Genomic DNA, 24,946 nt, shown 5'->3' with positions numbered 1-24,946 from the left:
TAGCAGAGAAAGAAAGGTGGGGCAGAGAGGGAAGTGCCACCATAAAACGATGAAAAAACTACTCTGCACTTTGTGTGGGGTTTTTAACCTGCTCAGGACTGCAGATTGGATGCGTGTTGTTCATTTGCCGCTGCTGGTTTTTTTTTGTTTGTTTTTTTTTTTTTTATCTGTTCACCTCAGCAGGTCGTGTAAATTCTGCTTCATTAAAAATACTTTATGGCCCAAATGCCTTCACTCTTCTTTCACTCTCCCCCTCTCCTCCATCATCCCTTCCTTCCCTCTCCTCCTGAGTGGGAATATCATCTCTCATATGCTGGACTGCCCTGTCTAATTGACTTCCCCTCCCTCTCTTCCTCACTCCCTCATCTTCATTTCAGTCCTGGCTGACTGGTCCACTCTTTCTGTAAAAGCAGTCTGTGTAACATACATTAATACATAGCTAGGTAGTAAGAAAAACACATAGTGGAGTAAGCAATGATATGAGTGACTGAATGTTTTTGTTATTGTCATTACTGAAGCAAAAAATTCCCAACATCTTAACATCTCAGCTTGTCAAATGTGGCAATTTGCTGTTTTTCTTTTTTCTACAATAGTAAATTGACTATCTTTGAGATTTAGCCTGACTATTTTCTGATATTTAATTAACTAACTCCTAATTATAGATCAAAATTTAAGACCTTGATCAGTAAAATAGACAAATTTGGATTTTTTAAAAAAAATTAAACCTACTCACCTTATGAATGCTTCTATGGCTCTGCTCGTGTTCCCTCTTTTCTGAAGTGTTCAGAGACATAGAGACAGTCCAACGGTAAAAATTCTAGTTATGCTTCTGTGATAAAGTATCTTTGGCATTTCCTTTGATCTGAGTGAAGGAGGAATCAAAATCCGGTCTGATGACATTAAGGCCAGAGTAACTTCATTTGGCAGGAACTCAGAGAAGAAGATTTTGGCTGATTTGTGTTCTTGACATTTTTACGGCTGTTTTGGAGACAGACACGGGATGATTTTTGAGTCAAGATGTCTTGACCAGTTGTGATTGTGCTTCCTAGGAGACAAAATGTTAAAACTACATTATTTCACGTATTAAAACCTTCAATGCGGTTCAAGCACGCACCTTTAAAAGGAAGGAGAAGGAATGCTCAAATAGAAAATGAGAGTTTATAGAGATGTATTTTTTTTTGTTTATTTCTCCCAAAATGGAAATGTCTCCCAGTCTCATAACAGCGGAAATATTTTTCTAAATCACCCAAATGACGCTAGCTGCACATGCCTCTGTGTTATCCTTATGTTGTCACTTCATCTTTTAAGACTCAAATTCCTCTGTCCCCTTTCCATCTGGCTGGTGCGTGCCACAGTCTGTTTGAAGTCCTCCCGTCATGTGTCCTGATGTCTCTTTTGATGACCTGTCACAATCTGCGGCAACTGCTTTAACCTCCTTGGCCGCCCCGTGGCTTTATTTTTCCACAGAGCTCTAACATCGCTGTGAGACAGAGGACAAGCCGAAGAAGGAGGAAGGAGAGAGCTTGATTTTGGTTGAAATGGATGAATGATAATAATGATAATGTGATACTCTATTGATCCCTGTTGGAAAATTTTCTTTCCACTTGTCCCCCTTCTACAGCTACCGCCTGTAGAGATGCAATGCTCTGCTCAAGGACACATCAGAAGGGTAGATGCTTGCTAATGGCGACTTGAATATGAAAGGTAATCTCTTTAAAGTCAGCTGGGTTAGAAAAATACACAGTTCCTAATTTATCCTGTCCCAGTAGATTAAAATGTAAAGGTTTTTGGAGAGACGGAGGTGTATGTAGTGTGGCCGTCCTTCAAAGGAAGAAAGAGCTTCTAACAGGGCGAGTGATTTGTGTGTATATGGAGGGAAAGGAGAATAGGAGTGCGATGAAAAGAGCGGAGAGGTTAGTCGCTGTATTAATTTCTCCTTTCGGGGCAAAACGTGTCTCCCCAGAGAGGGGACTGTCTGTCCTGGGATGGCCAACCAGGAATCAGGTTTCCCCCAATATCCAGCCCTGCTCCCAGTGCTCACTTTCACCCAGGAAGAGGACAAGCGCTCGCACACGTAGCCACACAAACACACATACCATTATCGTCAGGGGGAAAGCAAACTACTGTTGTTTATTTACTTGACAGTGCAGAACACGTAAAAATACTGAAGGTTAAATTCTGTATACACACATAGGCCAACAGCAGAGACCTTGAGCCACAGACAATGATTTTGTTGTATTCTCCTGCAGATGGGTGATCAGTGGGGGTGCTGACACCCCCTAATCTGCGATAATCTGTGTTTATGTAATGTTGTTGTTGCTGAAGCGGGCCAGGAATACTGTGGCATTTGGCCGGGAGTGTCTAAGGGAAATGCCAAGAGTTTATTTTGATTATTCAAGACCCTCTAAACACCCCGGTTCTGCTTTCACAGCCAGGAAAATCAAGAGACGGTCTCCCAGTTCTCCTCTACTTTATGTCTTAGTTGCACTCCTTCCTATCTCTCTGCAATATACTGTGTAGCATCAGTAATTTCTGCAGAGGTGGCGAGTCTGCTCAAGTAGACATACTACAGGAGCTGCAAATACTGACAAATGGTTGTGTCATTTTATTGTAGCCATTATTCAAAACAAAATGCTGTAGGTTGGGGATTTTGTTAATTTTCTGGAATTTTTGCCAATGTATCTCTTGTGTTCCTGAGAGACTGTATTGTTCAAACTGCAAATTCTTCTTTCTGCAGCTGCTGAAAGATTTCTGTGTACACGCTGATAGTGAGGATGTGGGATAACTGCACTTTGATATCGCCTTCCACAATACAAATGTTGCAAGACATCAAAGTAACAAAGTTCAAGAGCTTGTTTTCTGAATAAAAAATCCTCAGAATGCCTAAACTGAAAACTTTAAGATCATTGTGCATGTCTGAAAAACCACACTTTAATGCAGAAACACACAAGGAAATGAAATCATGAGTCAAAAACTGCACTGTAATCATTCAGTTCCTGTTTCTGTTTGACTGCAAATTTTTCCCCAACACCTCTCTGCCCTCCTGTTTTCAGAGCTTGCTCTTGGAGCTCTTTGCTGTTCTGTCTCTGTTTTGGTTCTCACATTGCACTGCTTTAAATTAATGTTGCACCGGATAGTCAAAACCCTGCACTCCAGCAGTCACTGTAGGCAAAACAGAGCAATTGTCGACAACAGACAGCACTGCAAATTTGATTCTATTCTGACGGGAAATGTGCTAGAAGCCACATGAAAGCTGCTCTGTATCATCACCTGCTGGAAAATGTTGCACCGACGCTGCACCGTTAAATATGCTTCTGTAAAATCTTGTTTGTATACAATGGCAGAGAACAGCTTGGGCACACTGTCACACTCCGCACAGTAACAAACCCTCACCGCTCAGCATCTGAATGTGTACACAAGTTCAGATGACTTCTTTCAGTGACAGAGAGCATGCACAATTACAATGAATGAGGTGAGCAGGATGAAGAAGTTCATCAAGGTGTTTAGTGTGAGTGTTTAGAGTGCTTAGGAAGCACGGTCTGTGTGTCGCCAGCAGCTCTGAACACCATAAGGCAAGTAGAAAATAAATCAATAACTTCAGCCATTATCTCTCAGCAGCACACTTAAGGCCTGACCCTAATGGGTGGCTGCGCCAGCACACCACCCATAGTCAGCAGACGCTGGATATTGTGGAAACTAACTCTGTAGCTAACCGCTGATGAGCAATTAACATGTTAGTTTATACAAAATGCGGTATAGTCTCTTGTTATCTTATTCACGGGTTTAAATGTCAATGATGCCGAGGCGTTCAGGCATAAATAATGACAAATTGGAAGGTGAGGAGTTTAGCTACCAGTGGATGGAAATCTAAGTATAACAGGAAATGCTGTTTTTAAAAACAAGGCTCCAAAAAATTTGAAGTATGTTGTTATGCAGCTCCAGTTATTTACTGTCCGCTAGAATAAGGTTATATGCACAAAATCATTGATTATGGTATTTATTGTTTTACATGGTCATATTGCTAGACATTTAATATTTTAAATAGAAAATTAATTCAAAAGCTTTTTATAAAATGTGAATATTTGATTATAAAATCTGATATTTCTGTAGTTTTCGCTCTTTCTTTGTCCAGTTCAGCAGATTAAATACTTGGCAGATCAAAGTAATTTATTACATTGATTAAAAAAATCATAAAATGGAGATAAGCAGTCCTTGTCAATTTGAACACTACTCACAAATGTTCAATGCAAAAATCCCTAACAGTAGAGAGATTCCTTCCATTTCAAAGTTGTCACACTGTAACCCTGATCATTGTGACCTATTGTCCTATGTTTTATTGTATGTTTCACTGTTAAGTTTTCTTTGTGTGCTTTTTGCAGTGTGCTTTTGTTGTGACTTAGTGTCCTATGTATCACTGTTAGGTCTTTTTTTTCTTTTTACCTAGGGACATCGGATGTAAATTAGCGTTGTTGCTAGAATCCGGCATATTTGCGTTCATTGCTGTATAAAGAGCCGCTATTATTAGGTGACAATCGGTGTACGTTTGTCCATCTGTTAGTCTGTCTGTCTTTCTGTGTGCAACATTACTCAAAAACAGACTATGGAGGGTTTGCTAACCCTAACGGATTTGGATGAAATTTTCAGGGAAGGTCAAAATGGCACAAGGACCAAGTGATTAGATTTTAGCAGCGATGCAGCTTAGAGTCTGGATGCACAGATTTGTTAAAGATTTCTGTATCATTGCGAGATAGCGGCATGGCATCACTGTAACTATGACAACAAGTGAACACTAGGTCAGCTGCCTGCTGACGATCACATGATTACAACCCGACTACAAATCGACTGCTGCAGACTTAGCGGGACTTATCTGTCGGAAATCATACAAGGACTGAGCAGCCTTGGCGGCCTACTGCGCTCTCTGAGTGCTTTTCTTGTTATTTATTTGGTTATGTTGTTTAATATTCTTGGCTGTAAAGAGGTCTTTCAAAATAGATGTGAATATTTAAACTGTGTTTACACGAGTGCAATGAATAAATTATTTACACTCATGTAAATAATAACAATATGAGCAGGAACATCCAATTGAAAGAAGACAGAACTTCATTTGCTGTGAGAAAAGACTATTTCAGTATCGTTCATGATGTACGTCCCTACAGAGGTGGGCCAGTCTCACTGATGTAATTCAGACCAGCACCAAACAGCTTCTGTGTATCAGACTGTGTCTCTCTGGCTGTTGGTATTAGATTTTATCCTCTGTCCACGTGTTTGTAACTTTACCCCATCAGGCACGTGAGCGCTGTCGATAAACTGTAGTTTTAAGGATGAGCAGGCTGCATGACTGTGCAGATGCACTAGGTGTGTATGCATGGCGGTGGAGGCACACACACACAAACCACCCATGCATTATAGCATACCTTTATCAAGAGCTGCTTTACTGTTGGCATTTAGGACAAACACTGTACTTTCTTTTTCTCTCACCTTCGTCATCCTTCTCTCTCTGCTCTGTCTCTCTGTCTTGTCTCTCTATATCCTGGGATAGCCCACGTCTCGGTGTCTTTCTGCTGCTGTCCCTGCCTGGCTGCACCCGCATGCAGCTTAAGTGTTGTTAAGATCATTTTAATTTATAATGGCAGTCACTATAAACATGTGAGGAAGCAGCGCCATGGAGACAGAGCTCAAACAAAATCACAATGTAGGACAGTATTTATAAGGCCTGCCTCGCCTGCAGAAAGCACTTTGCAAAGTGTACACATGCGTCTGTCGGCGTGTGTGTGTGTGTGTGTGTGTGTGTGTGTCTTTGCAACTGTGACTGAATGTGCATGCTGTCAGAAAAGGTTTTGATTGGCGTGTGCACATTTGCAAGATGTGTGTGCATTCATGCATGTTTATGGAGATTGTGTGTGTGTGTTTGTGTATATACGTGTGCAAATGCCTGGCAAGTGGCATTGTGGGCAGAGCATAAACAATAATCAAATGTTAACGAGGAAGCCGTAATTATGCAGGCTGCCTGTCACTCTTGTTGAGCTTGCTATTTCCTGCCTTACTTCCTCTCCTGCTCAAAAATGTCTTATTTACAACTGCTTCTTCTGATTGCAGTATCATTTCTTCTTTTCCTGTGTGGCAGTTACTTTTTTAGTTCCTGCAGCTGTAATCTGCTACTCTGCTTTCTTATCGTTCTTTCCATCAGAACGTTGTGCTTTCGTTTTTGTCTCTCTGTGTCTTTATTTTTTTTTTCTGTTATATTCTCTCTCCTGCATGAAATAACTCAGTGGCAACAAGTGTCTCTATGAGGAGAAGGAGGGAGAGAAATTATATCTTAAAGTCATATACTTGAAGCTCTTCTCTGGCCTCAGTTTCACAAATTTGCTCCCTTTTTTACTACAGCGATTGGATATAATGAATGGTTATTGACGAGGAAATGGTTTCAGTTGATGTCAAAACATGTTTTCTCGTAGAAAGTGCAGGAATGTAATCTGGCCAAGTCCGAAATACAAACATAAACATAAACCTGCCTCATCAAACTGTCCTCATTTTTGATTGTTATGATGTCACGCAGGAGTCCCGATGGCTTTTCAGTCCCTTTGCACAAAACAGCTGCTAATGCTGCTGCACACAAACACACTGTAAATCTGCACCAACCATTTTCACCCTGTAGCCGTGTGTGCGTGTGTGTGTGTGTGTGTGTGTGTGTGTGTGCGTGTGTGTGTGTGTCTGTGGACCCTCTGGTCTTCTCTTGGCCCTGAGATTAAAGCAATGTCAGCAAGTGTGTGATGAGACCTCACAGACGATACCTCTCTTTTTTTCCATTCTGGCTCTCCTTGTCTCGCTGTCTCTCGTCTGTCCAATCCATTATTCAGCCACCTCTTTCTGTCTCTTGTCCACTATTTTTTCTCATTATCTATCTCTGTCTGACTGATACTAACTCCTTGTGGTCATCGCTACTTTTACCTTCACCCCACACCCCTCCTCTTTCTATCTGAATATATATTACCTTACTATATCTATTCTCTCTCTTTTCTCTCCCTTGCTCTCTCTCTCAATCAATCATTTTGCCCCCCTCGGCTGCCAGACCTTGTGGTGTCCTGTGATGTCCAACCAGTGTCTCGGGGTGAACATTACTAAGGGCAGTAGTAAAAAACATAGTGTGTGCTGGATCCGTGCAATCAGACTGTGTAACTGTCAAGGTCTGATGAAATTAAGGCGTCGCACAGATGTCTTTTGAACATTTATTTTCCCTCCTTCCTTCCTCTTTTAAGCTACTATCAGTTAATAGACAGGTTCAAATACATGACCACAGCGAAAGCAAGTGTATTAAAACGCCCGTGTAAAGACATTTGAACTAATACTATACACAAATATGAAACAAATGAAAGTATAAAATGTCAAATTATCGTGTGCACCTCTCGGACTGTGCAGAATTTGCTTGTTTTGGGACTGTATGATTTTCTCCTGCAGCCATGTGGACTCTTTCCTTTAAAACCGTCTTGGCCCCGATCCATAATGCAACAGGTTTGCCTTTAACGTGCGACCTGTCACACTCAAGCATTTATTTTTAGCCAAATTTGAAATCAACTTTACCTTTTTAATGTCTAAATTGATAACACTTCTAACCAATTTTCATTGACTGCATGAATTCAAACATTGATGAAATTATGATAGAAAATATGAAATAAACTTGTCAAATAAATCTCAGTATAAACTAACAGAAAGACTACATACAGACTAGGAAATCTGAAGATATGTAAATATGATGTGCAACTCCTCTTCATAATCATGTATACTCTATTTTATACAGTAAAATACAGCTGGGTGATGCTGGCTAAAGATCATATAACAGTCTTTTAGCATGCAAAGCATGATTAGCTGTGCCTGGATACAAGACCCATCACTTAGCAATTTATATTTGCTTTGACCTTTTTCCGGATGCTGGTCTGCTCTCTGATGTTCTTCCTCCGCTGTGCTCTCTTCTGTTTACAAAATAAGTTACACCTTCAAGATGTATCAACATCGTCCTAATTGTCTCGCAACAAATCACACTTGTGCTTATTTATTTAATAGTGCTATATGTAAGTATTTTATTTTATTTATTATGATCCGTTGCTACTAACCAGCTAGCCACAGCCCGTCCTGTCAGTGTTTCCCTGCCTGCAGACTGACCAGGTCACTGCTGTAGTGGTCCTTCATGTCGTACACTGGCTCTCAAGAGGGGATTTCACCTTTTTACACTCACGTGGAGGGCTTAACGGGAGAGGTGATCTAGATGCCACTAAATCATACACACTGGTCCTTTAAAACTCTTGCCAACAATGTGAGTCTCAGGTGGCAGAAATTTAGCATCTTAACTGCACTGGTGCGCAACTCCTTTTTCAATCCACACTAAAATACAAGGCTGATGTTTTCAGATGTATACACTACTGTTCAAAGGTTTGGGATCACTTGCAAATAATAAGAATAATAAGAAATACAGTGTAAACATTGTTCATGTGGTAAATTGCTATTCTAGTTGGAAACGGCTGATTTTTAATGGAATATCTTCATAGGGGTACCATCACTCCTGTGTTCAAATGCTACATTGTGTTAAACACTAAGGTTAGACACTAGCTAATCGTGGTCAAAGGCTAATTGATGATTAGAAAACCCTTGTGCAATTATGTTAGCACATGAATAAAAGCGTGAATTTTCATGGAAAACATGAAATTGTGCGGGTGACCTCAAACTTCTGAATGGTAGTGTATGTAATCTACTATAAATGTATATCTTGCTCGTACTGACCTGCTGAATGACATGTCGAGTTGTGCCAACAGCTGAGCCAACAGCTGAGCCAGATGCAAGTTTGTGTTTCTATTTATTTATTCATTTATTTTAACCAGATGAATCTGATGCACATCATACAGTGCCAGTATGTGTTTCCTGAAGAGACCTATGGCTGTTTTTTTTTTTTTTTTTTTTTTTTAAATGTTCCGTGTAAAAAAAATATCCCCAAATTCAGTCAGCTCCACAGGTGTAAGGCCAAAATAGACAAGATTTTAACTTTATAAATAACAGACACTCTGGGAAATTTCATATTCAACAAGTCTCCTTGACCAGAGGGAGACCAGAGTAATCAAGACTGTAAATTAGAGACTACACAACACCCTAATCGGTCAGTAAACACCGATGTTTGTGAAGCTGATCTAAAATTTCTCAACTGCAACTCTACCAAATTTGATACTACATCCATTTTAGTCACACTAATACTAGGCAGTCTCTTCATTGAATGTGCCACGCTCTGCAAACTTCTAAAAATGGCGCTGGTTTGCATTTTAATAACAGATACGGCCTGGTCCTGGTACAGGGTCCTCCAGGGTGGAGGGTGTTAAGAGATACTGAAGAGACAACGAAGAGAGAATAGCAACAAGCGGAAGATCTGAGACAGTCAGAGAGCAGAGTAGAGGTATGGTGGGATTCAGAATAGGGATGAATAATTCAGGAAAGTGTTATCTCCTTGCGCTCAGCTGCCCATCCGCTCCCTGACCTATCACCTAATTGGTTGCAATGAGTTAAAGAGGGAGCAGGTGTGGCTAAGAGGTCCGAAAGCAGCCCACTTGGATTCTGGCTGTGCTTCAGCTAGATTAAAAAGAGAAGCAGCGGAAACAAGTGGAGTTAGGGTGAAAGGAAGGGAAAAGATCAAAATGTAATGGCATGGAGCAGAGAAAGACACAATCAATCCAGTGTAATATCTTTAAAGCAAATGTTGATGTCTGCAGTCGCTGACTTCTGTTTGAGTATCTGGTCTCGGTTTGTGGACAGAAAGTGTAAACGTACGGAGTGCTCTCCATCCTGCCTTGTGTTTTTGCTAGCCTGTAGGAGGATGTGTGTCAAAGGGAAAAAATAACACTACGCTGTACATGAATGAGATATTTATGACCCAAAATTTAGGCGAACAGAAGGCCAGTTTTAGTCATTGAAAACACGCTTCCTGTGCGATATTTATTCAGTGAACAAAGACCAACAGTTTTCAAGGAGTAATATAATGTTCTTTTAATACACACATGTTCTCTGTGAACTTGTAGAACAGTACATGAGGAGCAGTGGCCTTTATCCCACAAAAAGTACATCCTGCGTGCTCTTTTACCCACTGCCTCGGATTGTGTTATTGCTCAACGTAGAAGGAGTAAAAAAAAAAAAAAAAAAAAAAAAAAAAACAGCTTCGATGTTCAAATCTCAGTATTGGCAGTGATGTTTGTGGCTGGAGGTGGAACTCAGGAAGCGGTTCTGGAAAAGGCAAAGTCACTGCAAATGTGTGGCGTGTTTACGTGAAAGGTGGCTTCACTGAGGGGGTTGATGTAAGCCCTTTTTTACACGGCTCTGGATTCTGTCTTCAAATTCCACATAACATAAAGACACTGACAGTTACACAAAGACACGCAGAAGCATTCAGTCTGACAGCACACCGGACTGAGGAGTAACAGAGTGCAGCCCCTCGGTGTGATGCGACCCGGGTACCAGTGTTTAACCTTAGTAACAGCGCAGATAACGCTAGCAGACAGATAGAGAAGCAGGCTCTGGTTCCTCATCGCAGAACTCATCACACACGAAGCTGCTGCTTATCTGTCCAGCTGAGGAATCACCATCAAAGAAGAAACTCCAGCCTCGGTGTCATGTGGTTGCTGCCATGGTGACCAGCTGTCAACATAGTAGTAGGGATCTGCATTTTAACAGGGTGCACTTGTTGACTTTACTACACTGTAAATCATTAGGAGTTTATTCAGTTTGTAAACTTAAATTCCCCTGCAGCCTTGAAATGTAGCTAAATTTGGGTTGAATATTTGACCCAAAATTGTTTATTGTATCAGTTTTCAAAATGTCTGTATTCCAGACAGGTGGAACGGTGCATTCCAGACAGATTTCCTTTCACATTTCCGCAGCTTAACAGGCCATTTCTCCATTTGACATGAAGAACTTACAACTGTAGTTGTTAAATCCATTCAGAGTTAGTACAAAGCCAACTTTCAAGGCCGCTTCCAAATAGATAATTTGTCTGGTGGACACAGTTACACTGTGGGGTTTCCCAGTGGCTTGCATTTTTAAGACATATAGCATGTGTCAGTTTCAGCAGGGGCTTTTTGTTGCCCTTCTTGTTGTCCGACCTCCACATTTACCCCCTCTTTCTGCCATCAATAAAGAAAAAACAAACACTGCATATATACAGTTGTTATACAGTTGCTGTTTGGCACCACAAGCTATTTAATTCGTGTCTTTTTTTCACTGTGCACAATAGGAAAAATGTTTTCAGGTATTAATAGTTAAAGTTTGTGTGGCTGTTCCATAAAGGCAGAGATCAGATTGGAAGTCTGTGTCAATACATGACTGGAGCTGGGCTGATTACTCACTTGGTAGATTTTTTGTTTATTATAGGCACTCGCGTGGGTCTGTATTGTTTAAAAGTGGTAATAATGGCTCAGATTTTCACTGGATCGCAGTGCTTCAAATGCACTCAAACCTTGCTGGTAGTAATGATGGCCTGAACATTACTGCAACCGTTGTGTCCTGCATAAATCCTGTCAGCTCCTCCTTGAGATCCGCTGACCACCAGGGCTGTGCGTGACCTCTGCTCACTTTCTCACACCCCTTGCCTCAAGCTGCCGGGCCAATCCCATTACCCCGAGTTCAAATGTTACAGTCACCGCTTTCTTTTTGTTGTTTCTCAATCCTCGAGCGCTCCCCCTGACCCTCTGTAATCCATCACTGGAGATCCCCGCTGCCATCGCAACACGATTAGACCTGTCACAGAGTAATGATGATTGGCCTGAAATTCAGTCATAGCCTTTAGTCAAGGAAGGAGGGGTGTATGGTGTGTAAGGTGTGCTTGTGTTTTGGGTCTTGGGGGGGGTTCACTTCCAACAAACCTCTGAGAAGTCACACGGTTGTTTTCTGACTCCTGCTGGGCGAAGTTTGGAAGTTTTTCAGTGTAGAAAACGTGGAGTATGAAGAGTACCATTTGGCGTCAACTTGTGCTCTTCCCCATCCTCTAGCCCCGCTGATCCAGGCTGTGTGAAGGTTGAGCTAGCGCTGGTGAAATGTCAGCGTTATACAAGCACACTGGTGTGTGAAGTGGCTGCCTGTACACCTACTGAAGGGTTTGTAGGCTCTGTGCTAATTGGCTAGCTCCTGGTAACAATACCACGGCTAAATGTCAGAGCTCTCTCAGCACTTTGTCTCCACCCTGGTCACATCTCCCAGTTCTGTACTGTACTCTGCACTGACAACTGCTCCATATGCACTAAAGAGCAGGAATCAGAAATAACATTGGAGACAAAGGAGCCTATAGGCTGGACTGCAGTGGGAGGTTGTGTGCATGTATGTGTGTGTGCTGATGCCTGATTATAAGCTCATTCAGGTCTTGATGATGGTCACCATTTTTTTCCAGCTCAGTGCACAACTGATGTCAATATTGTTGGTATAAATCACACAGTTTCATTTTCCCAGCCTCTTTTTCCCTAGCCACATAAATCATCTATAATTTATGCAAACAATTTCACACTGAATTGTCCTAATGTTGTAAAAAAAACCACACCCATCTGATTTCCCACCAGGTCAGAGCACCACCAATGACCAATAAATTGTGTGTAATTACTATTAATCCAGGTCTCATTAGATAACACAGACACACACACACACACACATACACACACACACACAAGCTTTTGCAGCCCCTCATGAACCCATTTTCACATCATGACTTTATCCTCCCTCTGTGGTTATACTTTAATTTCACTCCATTTACTGGCTAGATGTGTGACCACACTGCACATATTTCTTCAGTCTCTAACCATCCGTGCTGCATATTTTCACACAGTCATGTCACTGAGGCACAAGAAACCACTGGTGTCAAGTACACTTATCTTTACAATGAATATGCTACATGACACTATCATCTGCATTTATTGAACCGTGTGTATGTGTGTGCACAACGGGAAAAAAAAATCAATCTAATTCACAGGATGAGTTGTATTAGAATTTAATGTATCTCCACAAATACCAAATACGGGTATAAGTGCACTGCATCAAATACATCATAATGCTGCTTAATTATGATTCGTAAATCGCATTGCTTAATGAGTCATCGCTGATGACGAGAAAAGAGCTTCTCATGAGGCAGTTAAAAAACATTAAGAGGAGACATAATAACAGCAACACCGACGGTAAGCAGGAAAAAGCAACCCTGGGAATACTTGAGACTGTAGTTTGAGTTTTGTACTTGTATATTGCAGTGTATTGTGTAGGTATTATTCTTGAGCACATGAACTGGGATCCTCCATCCTGCAAACTTCTCCTGTCTTATTGAGTTACTTTATTTCTCATTGCCATGCGTATCAACTTTTCTTGCAACATTTTCTTGATTCCTTTGAATTGATTTGCTGCATTCCAAGATAACTGTCACTTGTTTCAATTAGATTATCACTAATGAAACAGTTTTCAAGGCCAGAACTGCCACTGATAACGCCAAGGTCATGCTCTCTATATTTCTTTTGGGAAAGTTTTGCATGTTGTGCAATCTAAAAAGAACAGTTTGTTAGATTTTTAACAAATGTCTGTTAAACCACTGAACCACAAGCCATTTTTGAGTGTTTTTTTTTAATACCGACACATTTTCACTCTCTGTGGACTTTTTTTTTTAAACTGCAATACATAAGTCCTGCACCTCTATGGCAACAGCAAAACCTGATTAGAAGTGAAGAGAGCTGCAGAATGTCCTTTGTGCAATTCAATAAAGTTATAATGCCATAAATCAGCTATAAAGATAAAAAGACATGAATTTAGTTTATTATTTGTTTTACAAAAACTAAATGTAATCAACATGCACAGCATTTTTGCAAGTGCCTACATGTGTTACTAACCCTAGAAAAATCAGGTGGCTTTACATAGTATGGATCTTTTACTACCTACATTTTAAATTTGGTGTAAACACAGCCTGCAGTTCAGCCAAGTTCAGCTAAAAGTCTGTACATTTTTGTCATGTCATTATTGGCCACAGCTGGGTCATTTATAGCTTCACAGTTGTGCAGGAGTGCAGAATTTTATTTTATTTTTTTTAAGGAATCTGATGACTGCAAACACTTATATAATATCACAATTAATATCATAATTAAATAATAATCATAAATTGAATAAAACAGAATGGCTTGTCATAGTTGAGCAATTCAAGGACGGTCTGAAAGTTGAAAATCTCACAATTTGTTTTGTTTTCATAGTTTTTAGCTCTGAAAAATCATGGGATATTAGTGATTTTTTTAAAGACAACATGCCCTTCAAACCTGCTGGCAGGTTTCAGCATTGAGAGGGTTGCTAATGATTAAATTATCAGACAAGAAAAGTACTCAGAGAACGCAGTACTCCACCAAGGCTGCTCAGCCGTTGTATCATTTCCGACAGATGAAATCTTTAATAAAAAAATGACCTTGCGCTGAGCACAGGCGTGTATTAAGCATGTGTACGTTATGTACGGATACCGAATCACATGACATAAATACGTGGTGGGAATTGATGGGGCTCTGAAACACCCCCACAATTTAATCAATTGTTCCTTATATGATTTCCCAGTAAGTCCGCAGTGGTGGATTTGTAGTAGGATCGCAGTCATGTGATCGTCAGCAGGCGGTTGGCGTAGCGTTCACTTGTTGTCATGGTTACAGTGACACCCTGCCGCTATCTCAGAATGATGTCTTTAACATATTTATGGATCTAGACTATGAACCGCATCACTGCCAAAATCTAATGAGGTGGTCCTTATGTCATTTCTGACCTTCCCTGAAAATTCCATCCAAGTCCGTTGGTCTGTTTTTGAGTAATGTTGCACAAGGAACGACAGATTGACAGAGAGACAAACTTGCGCTGATCGTCACATAACTCAGTCGCATTCCTCGGCGGAGTAATAATATAAATGCAGTGTTGCTCCCTGATCATTGCTCAAAGTAATCAGGAAAAACAGTGGTATATAAATGCTGAGTATAAAGGTATACACTCCATTTTATCAAATATATGCTGGCATAGGCGTTGACCCACACAGCTGCTTACAAAAATGGATACATGGAGTTTCTCATTGATATCTTACTTAAATCTGCCCATTTGGATGCAGGAAAACGAGCTGAAAACACTTACCTTAAAGTATGAAATAAAAGGGTTAGGGTCTAAATATATAGCACAACTTCACAACAAGTCAAACTTATGAACTGTAGTAGCCTACAGTTGTCTAGAATGTGTTTTCCCATCACTTTTAAGGTATTTTTAGTACATTGTTTTGAAATATTTGCTTGGTTAGTTGGTGGTGTGGTTTTAGGGGGTGTTTCGTAATGTGCTTTGTAACTCCTGGCTAAGATCCTGGCTGTTGTGGGGAAAAAAAGTGAATTTATCTCACTTGACAGGAAAATATTTTTTGCTTTTTTTTGTGGATAACCGTGTTTTCGAGACTCAGTACTTGTTAATTTGGATATTTGCAGCGAAACCACAAGTATGAAATTTAACAAGGGAGTTTGAGTTCAAGTGTTTATCCACAATGACAGCATTTGGAAATGTGCCTTAATTGGAACTATAAATTGATGGAAACAATTTAAAAACAAACCATTAAAATATCTGAAATGTCACTCAGGGTTTGTGGACTTTTTCGCACAATTAAGCTTCATGCTCTGGAGGAGTCACTGAAAGGTTTCTTTTCATCGGCTGAATGCACTGATAAATTAGAGAAATTCAGACAGTAGAGGAATTTCACTGTTGTGCCTTTATTCCGAATTACGTTTTTACCTTAATTACCTAAGTGTAGTGTCAAATTATTTCTACATCAGCCAGGACCCAGAACAAACGTCCAGAAGAAGTCCTATGTTTACTCGACAAATGCACCTCAAGGAAAAGTTTCAATGAATCAAAAGCGAGGAGCAATGGACTCAGTGATGGTGTGACGTAAAACTGGCAGAGTTCAGACGCTGTGTGTGTGTTGATTGCATATACTTTAAAGCAGGGGTGTCAAACATGCGGCCCGCAGGCCAAAACCTGCCCTCCAGAGGGTCTGATCCGGCCCACGGGACGACTTAAAAGTGTAAAAATTACAAAGAAGTCATTAACTGCAGATTGTAAATTTGTAAAACTATAAATTTAAAATAATTTCTAGGCCATGACAAGTTGTTTTGATCATAAGGTAAAATATTAAATTGTTCATTGTTCTTTTTGTAATTTTGTGTTTCATTTTTGTAATATTTTGTCTTGTTTTTTGTGTTTTTTGTCTGACTTTTGTCATTTGTCTCTTTTTTTTGTTGTTTTTTTCTTTTCTTTTAGTTGTTTTGTGTTTCCTTTTTGTCTCACTTGTGTTTTTGTCTTATTTTTGTCATTTTGTATTTTGCTTCATTCGTTGTTTTGTGTACCATTTTTGTCATTTTTTCTCTTTTTTGTCTTGCTTGCCCAATTTTTTGTCTCTTATTTTGTCTTGTTTTGTGTCATTTGTCTAATTTTTTGTCATTTTGTTTCTCTTTTTTGTCATTTGGCATCTCAATTTCTAATATTTTGCATTGTTTTTGTTGTTTTTTTGTCTGACTTTTGTCGTTTTGATCATGAAGTAAAATACTATATCATTCAGTTCCAGATACCTGTGACTAAATGTTGTGTTCCTTTGTAGACATTCTGTGATCTGTAAGTTGTAATGTGTAAATGATAAACTGAGGCACAATGTTGCTGAAATTGAATTGATTCTTCTTCAGAAATTTCAGGTTGTTTATAATGTTTTGTAAAAAAAAAAAAAAAAAAATTCATTAAATCAGAACTTTTTTTTGCACTAAAACAAAGGAAGTATTTGGAATTGTGATTTTTTATAGGTTATTGTGCTGTGATTTTACTGGTCCAGCCCACTTGAGATCAAATTGGGCTAAATGTGGCCCCTGAACTAAGATGAGTTTTACACCCCTGCTTTAAAGGCTGCTGTGACGTGGAGTGACGTTCTCCAGTGGGGAAAATGTATCAGTCTAATTGGCACTCTGTTTGAAATGCATCATCCGTGGCCAGACGCTGGAATAACGTGGATGTCGGTGGCTGTTCAAAGAGTGTGGGACTGTCTGGAGAGCCTGTAAGCACTTTGTGAGAGAGAGCGAAGAGCCCGTGTATGTAAAAGCAAATTATTTGTTCAAGAAGTGTCCAGCAGCGCCGCTCGTGATGCAAACTGCCAAGGCTGCACAGCGCTGTTTCTCTCATGACCTCTCAAGATGTAAATAATTGATCTGGTCACGTAATATTCCTGAAGGTTGTGGCGTTCAGAGGAAAACAAACACATTCCTCTTGTTTTTGCACTCATGCTGTCATGTCAGGTCCACCCGCCTCCACCATTCGACTCCCTCCCTCCTTCCACTCTTCCTGGTGCGGTACTAGTGCCCATGAATCGCTCAGTCAGCTTCTTTCCTCATGAAAAAGCACATTTCATCTCTTATTTGTTTGTGTGTGTTTTTCGAGCTCCTGCCTAGAAAAGTTTGCCGTCCCAGAAGAAGAAGGGGGGGGGGGAACTAGCGAGCCTGAAAGCTGGCCTGTTCTGAGCTGTGCAGCACTTGTGCTCTGCAGCCTACCTGCACACATTTTGCCTGCAGTCGCTATTTAAGGAGAGCGAAATGCTATTAATATCTTTCTAATGTTTCCACCTTTCTCTTCCACCGCTGACGACACTCGCCCTCCCCCTCCTTCTCACTCTCCACTACTTCACCTTTTTCCTCCTCTTCGGACAAGGCTCAGTAGTTCCTCTCATTATTGCCTCCTTGTTATCTGCCGTTAGTATCGTGTAGCACTGTGTATGTGTGTGTGTGTATGTGTGTGTTGTAGTTTCCCTTTTGTGCACACATAGAAATGAAGCAAACAGCTACATTTCCAAGGTGACACCTGACATAGGCGCTCATATGTCTGTCAGAGTCTGCTGCTATAAATACATCTCTTGTTCTAATTGAGCTTTTTTTTGGTGTGTTTGCTTAAGCGGGTCTATATGTTTACCAGCGCGTGTCCTTGCAGAAGGTGTCACTGCAAGTGTGTGGTCAATAATTGGTTGTTGTTTGTGTTTGCAAACCTGCAGCACGTGTGGCTCAATGCCTGAGAGCTGTCAGGGATCCAGGTGGGCACTGCACACACATATATAAATGTACATGTTTGTGTACATGTACAGGTGCAGTGACGTCACCCCAGAGCACCTCTATGAAGTTTAAGTCCAACTTCATTCCTCAGCTGCTTCCCTGCTTCTCTTTTTATTCCTTTATCGTCCCACATTGTTCTTTATTTCATTTCTGATTTGTTAACGACATCTTTCCATCTCACTTTCATCTGTTTCTCCGCGTCCTCCTCCTTTCCTGCCTTCTCCTCTTCCCCTCCGCCTCCTCTGTTGTGTGTGACTGATAGCTGCTTCATCATCCAGCACTCATTGAATCATAACTGCATTTTCCCACAACTCATCTTCCCTTCTCTCTGCCAGGTCCACCGGCTGGCGTGAAGCAGAGACGTAACGCTAACATACACACACAGCGGTGTAATGCAGCAGTGCCCGATGTCCTGTATGTTTATTAGAACGGGTAATACCTTTTTATCTCGCTTCGCTATTCTCACAGGCCAGTCAAAGTAATGTGAGATGTCCTTTTTCACTTATGTTCGCTTACAGGAAAACAGCAGTAAAAGCACCTCTTCTAACTTCCATTAAAAGCAATCTGGTTGCCATGTTGGCCGCCGAACATCTATTTGTTGTCAGCCTCACCAGCGGTCCAGTGGTCCTGTGGAGCTTTGCTGGTCTGGAGCCAAATTCTATGCACTTTATACATACAGAAGCTTGTAGTGTGTAACAGGGATCTGTTGGAGTTTCAGCAGAGAGATACCGTACAATAGCATTTCTTTCTTTCTTTCTTTCTTTCTTTCTTTCTTTCTTTCTTTCTTTCTTTCTTTCTTTCTTTCTTTCTTTCTTTCTTTCTTTCTTTCTTTCTTTCTTTCTTTCTTTCTTTCCTCCATCCTACTGCGCTTGCATTTTCCGTGATTCTCCACAGTGTCCACGAGACAAATTACACTCGGCTGGATTTTGGAGAAAACTCAGATATTCTCTGTTTATAGCAGAGCATGCATTATTCTTTCTAAAAAGTTCTGGGGCAATTACTAATGCCGATAGCCTTACAGTAAACCTCCTGAATGGTTCACTTTCATAAATTATTTTATCCATTATATCATGATGATCTTTTTGTTTCATTAACGAGCACGTGATCCGTCTCTACATGCTCATTTATAATGCGCTTAATGAGTCGGGCTTTTACTTCACTTTATCCTCCCTTTACCTTACTTGAGGTCATGTGTCCAGGCTAGTTGTAGAAGACAGTATCCTGCTCAATGTGGAGCATTGAGATCTTTACTTTCTAAACAGATGCTCAATGATTTCTTTCCCTGTGTCGGCCAAGGCAGCAGTATTTATTCTGATATTTGCTTTCTCTCCTCTCTGTATCTGAAATTATGAACCTTCTCAAATATCATCATTAAAGTATTTCGATACGATGATTTTCTGTCGGGGCAGATTTTCCTTTCAGCGTCCCACGAGACCAGCCCTGCTGATTTGGTGGATTTCAACTGATGCTTTGCTCTTAATTGACATTTCTCTGAAAGGGAGGGATGTTGGATGGTGCTACTGGGATGGATGGAGGGCAGTGGGTGAGAAAGTGTGCCCTCAGCAGAAATGTGACTCCCTCTCCACATGCATCACGGGTGGCCTAAATGTCTCCTCATCTGTTCTGTCTAACTCTGTATTTATTTATTAATGTATCTGTTTATATGTGTACTTATTCAGCGAGAACATCAAGGCAGATGCAATAAGAGGCGTCGTCTTGGCGGGTCATCCCAGGTTACTTAAATCCATACGAGGAGGATCACATAACTTTGCTCAGGTTTTGTGGTTAGAAACATTTAAAAAATTTGATTTTCAGTCACTTTTTGAATAGTGTGAGGTAGTAGTTAGATTTTCCTCAAACGAGCACTGACTGACACTGCATTCTTGGATAGATGGACACAGACAGACAGACAGACAGACAGACAGACAGACAGACAGACAGACAGACAGACAGACAGACAGACAGACAGACAGATAGATATATTACATCTCAGAAAAATAAGGTGCAAATCATGCTGGTAGAAGAATTAAAGTGCAAAAAAATTATGGTGCTGGTACAGTAAGACAAAGAGCATCAAAAAGTACAAATGCAGTATAAAAATTAGAATAATAATGATTTAAAAAACATCTTTCTTGCAGGACAAATGAAAATGAAACAACATATTTATATATAAGTGTGTTAACCCTCATCAATACACGTGGCAAAACCTGTTAATCCGTACACAGTAGTATTTCATCTGTTTCACATTTCTGTACCTGTCCATATCCTCTTAATTTATATTTTCCTAAAATGTGTGTCGTCTATAGATACAAATATGAAAGAAACAATGAAATTACTACTGATGATTACTGACGTGTATTGCTTACAATATTAGTGTAAGAACTCCTGAAATGAAACACAATGCAACTGAAGCAGTCATCACAAGAGCAACATAACACAAACATACATCAATAAAAGATGCACAGTCTGGCTGGGGTCCACATGTACCCCAAATGATTTTTTTATATATACACACCACAAACCTGGTTGGAATCACATAAACTTTGGTGTATGTGATGCCAACTATGTGGGTGACAACTACCTAAAGGGACTGAAAAATCCAACTTACAAATAAAAAAATATGACAAGTTGTACTGATGAGGGTTAAGCAAGAAGAAGTTCAAGAGTACACAGAATAGGACCAGTTCTTTGGGGTTTTTAGTGTTTCTGTGGAATCTATTAACGTAACAAATACAGAATTTTACAAGCCTTACTCTTTACCATTGGATTTACGATAATAATAAAATCTTTGCAATCCAATGCTTTTCTTAACACAATGCACTGGTATTTACATGGCCCACAAAGATCATGCTTTTGCAGCCATGTGTAATTTTATAACATGGTGTTTGAAGTGTGTCTATGGTTTCGGTACTGAGTCAGATGAGGTTTGAGTGGTTTGTTGCATCGCACCCAGCAGACATTTGCTGTATGATTACTGATACAGTGAGTGCGCCAGCAGCAACTCATTGCAGCGTTCTCTGAACTTGCTGTACGTAAGTGACAGTGTCATATTCAGGTAAATGCAGAGTTGCATTTATACCCTGTTTCTATGGGAATATTGCGTCTGCTCTTTGTAAAAGCCAAGCTGTCAATCTGGCTATCTGCTCTGTGACTTGTCTCCTGTCATAAAGCACAAGTCAGTGAAAAAAAACACCTGAGATGCTGCCCCATCTAATCTCCTCCTCATGGAAATACACACAGCGTTTTGAGTTAATTGAGGGGAAAAAAGACAGACGGTTTAGTCAGCACATTGCTCAGCTGATGAACGGCCAGAGCGCATTGTTTGCAGGGAGTCATCTGAGTGGGTTTTTCAAACTAACTCTTCCGTGGCTGAAGCACAAACTCTCCTCAGTGCACGCATCAGTGGGCTGAGAAATACACAGCGGTAATTGGGGGGGGGGTGTTTATTCAAGCTCACTGTCCGGCGTCTTTCTAACTGTGTAAGATCAACTTTGTCTTTCCGTTTGTGGGGTGTCACCATCTGGAAACTGCGACTGAGCAGGCAGACGAAACAAAAACAGTCTGAGAAGTTGCTCACTGACTCCTGTCACATGTGAAGACAGAACAGTGTTTTTGTATGCGGTGAAAGATCTAAAACAGAAGTCGGGCTTTGCAGACTGACCGTATTAATCACTACTGAGAGATTCTGATCAGATATTTAACATGCATCAAACTCTCTTTTTATATATTTGATACATTGACTGGTTAGTCCTGGCATTGTGCGGTTATTAACGTTTACCAATTACACTGAAACACTGTTTACTCAAGTCTTTGTATCTGTTGTATCCCCAAATCTCACTGAGTTCAAATACCGATTCATCACCATCATGTTTCAACATTTTACTTGATTTTAAAGAGGATGTTAAGCAACATGATAAAACATGGATGCTGTTATAGTTAATATACTGTACATTTCAACCATTTATCCATTATTGTTAATCTTTTATTCATTACTTTTAACTAATTATTTGACTTCTCTGCTAGTTTGACACGTCTTTCCATGCACTCAGTTTCAACACATGGTTTATTGTTATTGTATACTGCAGTCAGTCTGCTGTAGTTGTTATCTGTTTCCATAAACCTCATCTTTCCATAAACCCCCTACTAACTGCGCAATTACCCTGTGCAGGCTACACGTACATCCCCTTACTTGTTTGAAAATCTCTGTTTTTCAACTAGTAACTGGTGTGAAACAGTCTTTTAAATTTGTTGGTTCTTATAGATTGATTATTCTAGTTTGTATTACTAAACTGATACAACCTTGGTCTCTTACCTTTTACCTTGTTCTCATTCTTACTCTTTATTTTAGCCAATCAGGTGGTGACCGTGTTACTCTGAGAGGAACTGGATCTTTCTTATTGTTTCCCCTCCTACTGAATGTATTCTAATGCACGTATTCTGTTATTTGCAATCTGCAAGTTTCTCTTCTTAGTTATTTTTTCTCCTTTTCCCTGAAAATTCGTCTTGAGGATCAGTAATTGTGCATGAAATCCAGTAATTCCATGTGTCTCATTACAGCAGCTGTCCACCGCTGATTTGTGGGCTTGACTTGCACCCGTTTTTAAAGGCGGCTTTTTTATGTGAACGCTTAAAATGCGTTTCATGTCACACACATTAGCCTGGTTAGAGGCTTGTTGATCGAGTTACTAATCGAAGAGAAAGGGCACCATTGTGTGAAGCCATGAGAACGACTCTAGTGTTCAGCAAGTGTTCTCTAACTTTGGGCACTGACATCCAGACCAGCTGGACCAGCAGCTGCCACCTGGCTAATCTTGCCTGGATTCACATGGTGGCACAGGGGCCGGGCAGTTGTTGTGTGTTTGTGTGCAGCACTGTTTATCTCACTCAGCTCTTATTTTATTTTTTACCTTGCATGTTCTCATGCAATGTCAATGCAACACTCAAGGGATGACCTGGCTCCATCAGGCTCTGGCAGCTGATGATTCATGATAATGTCATCATGGTTGAGGCAGTATCAATGTTGTTGATGCCTATTTTAACCAATATGACTCATAACAAAGAAATATTTTCACTGTAAAGTTAATCAAGAAGCATTTGAGAATAAATACATCCCAATTTTTGTCAGGAAAGCAAAGGTTTCTAGCTGCAGTTTCATTAACAATGGGAAATAAAATGAGCTAACGCATTACTATCTGAACATTTAATGGCTTTTATAGTTATTTTTGAAAATTGATTTTGTCACTTGGCCATTTGTTGTGTAATAGTAACTAACTGGTTGATCACCAGCTGTGGCTCAAGTGGTGGAATCAGGAGTCAAAATCACAGGTTTGGTAGTTTGATCCATAGTATCTTCAAAATTGTGAGGGTGCAAGACACAAAATTTCTCCTGATAGTGGTTGAGTATTGTGTGTGTGTGTGTGTGTGTGTGTGTGTGTGTGTGTGTGTGTGTGTGTGTGTGTGTGTGTGTGTGTGTGTGTGTGTGTGTGTGTGTGTGTGTGAATGAGAAACATTGTAAACCACCATAGAAGCAGAGACCATTTACCATATAATCTGAAACTCATTAAGACCATTTTTTTTTTATTTTTCTCTTGTCCGCAGTCAGTGCCACTTTTGACCTACAGGCCCATCAACTTATGATTTGTAATGCCATAAAATCATAAAAAGCAAACTATGACACAAAGAACAAATGATAAAGAAGACACAAAATAATACAAAACACAGAAACCTCTTTACTGTAGCTCCTTTATAATGTCGCTGTCGACAATTCCACTGAAATGACATCATGACACAATAACTTTTTCCACTTGTTAAATGGGACAGTGTTAGTGCCAGCAATTACCTTTTCAGCACCACATCATTCCAAACATAAATTCTTTCTGAACAGCACACAATATATCTGTTCATAACATGTTCCCAAAAAGGCTTCACATTAGGGGAATGCTCCTTTAATTTCCATCTGAAATAGAGATTCACATATATAACAACCTTATGTGCGTTCCTCTACACCCATCTTGAACTGAATGATGGCGATTGTCTCATAACGACTTCCCAAGTCTCCAGTGAGATGGAAAAAATGAAGTGTTTATAAGAACATGAGAGCAACTTAAACATGAGACACAATTATCAGAATTTATGTTGTGTTTTACTTTGGAGGAGTTCTCAAGCTGAAGTGGCCATTACGTATATGGGACAGTAATTCCTGTCTGGACTGAGCTGTAGGTCCACAGTTTTCTTTCAAAAGAGATGGTTTAACACTAGTATTACTGAACACATTTCTTTCAACTGGTAATTTTAACATGCATCTACAAGACTAGGACTGGCCATTCTATACTCCACTGTATGACTCTCCTACCATGTATGCAACACTCTGCTTGAAGTGAATAATCCATGAAAATAGTTAAATAAATAAAATATGTAGCTTAGTTAACTGGTCTTTAGCGAACATGACTGGAACATAAGTGAATAGTGCGCTTTTTAAGATCTATTTTCAACTGGTTTTATGTGGTGCGTGGAAATGACTCAAAATAAACTACGTCCATGGTGATGAATGAAGAAACATTTATTGCTGTTTTTAACACAAGATAAGCTATATTGAGCTTCTGATACACAGACAACACTTGTAAGATAATTTATTCCTGGCTTTAGAGTGACAGTCCTTAGTGACATACAAAAAAATGGAATACCTGATTAAAAATGCTCATTTTTTGAAAACAACAACTGCTGTATATAAGTAATGATTGCTAAAATGTACTTTATTTGAGGCATACAGTTTGTGCACGCACCACAAAAATAAACGAAACTTGCTTCCATTATTC

The 24,946-nt window shown here is 40.0% G+C and overlaps 1 protein-coding gene across 13 annotated transcripts in view; it reads left to right on the top strand.

Moving 5' to 3' along the window:
• The window catches only part of LOC111578367 (potassium voltage-gated channel subfamily KQT member 4), a 52,679-nt gene that overhangs the window by 6,570 nt on the left and 21,163 nt on the right, over positions 1 to 24,946 (top strand). The window lies entirely within an intron of this gene.

This window comes from Amphiprion ocellaris, chromosome 15 (genome assembly GCF_022539595.1).
Source record: "Amphiprion ocellaris isolate individual 3 ecotype Okinawa chromosome 15, ASM2253959v1, whole genome shotgun sequence".
Taxonomy (NCBI): Eukaryota; Metazoa; Chordata; class Actinopteri; family Pomacentridae; genus Amphiprion; species Amphiprion ocellaris.
This window is presented reverse-complemented; position numbering and strand designations above follow the sequence as displayed.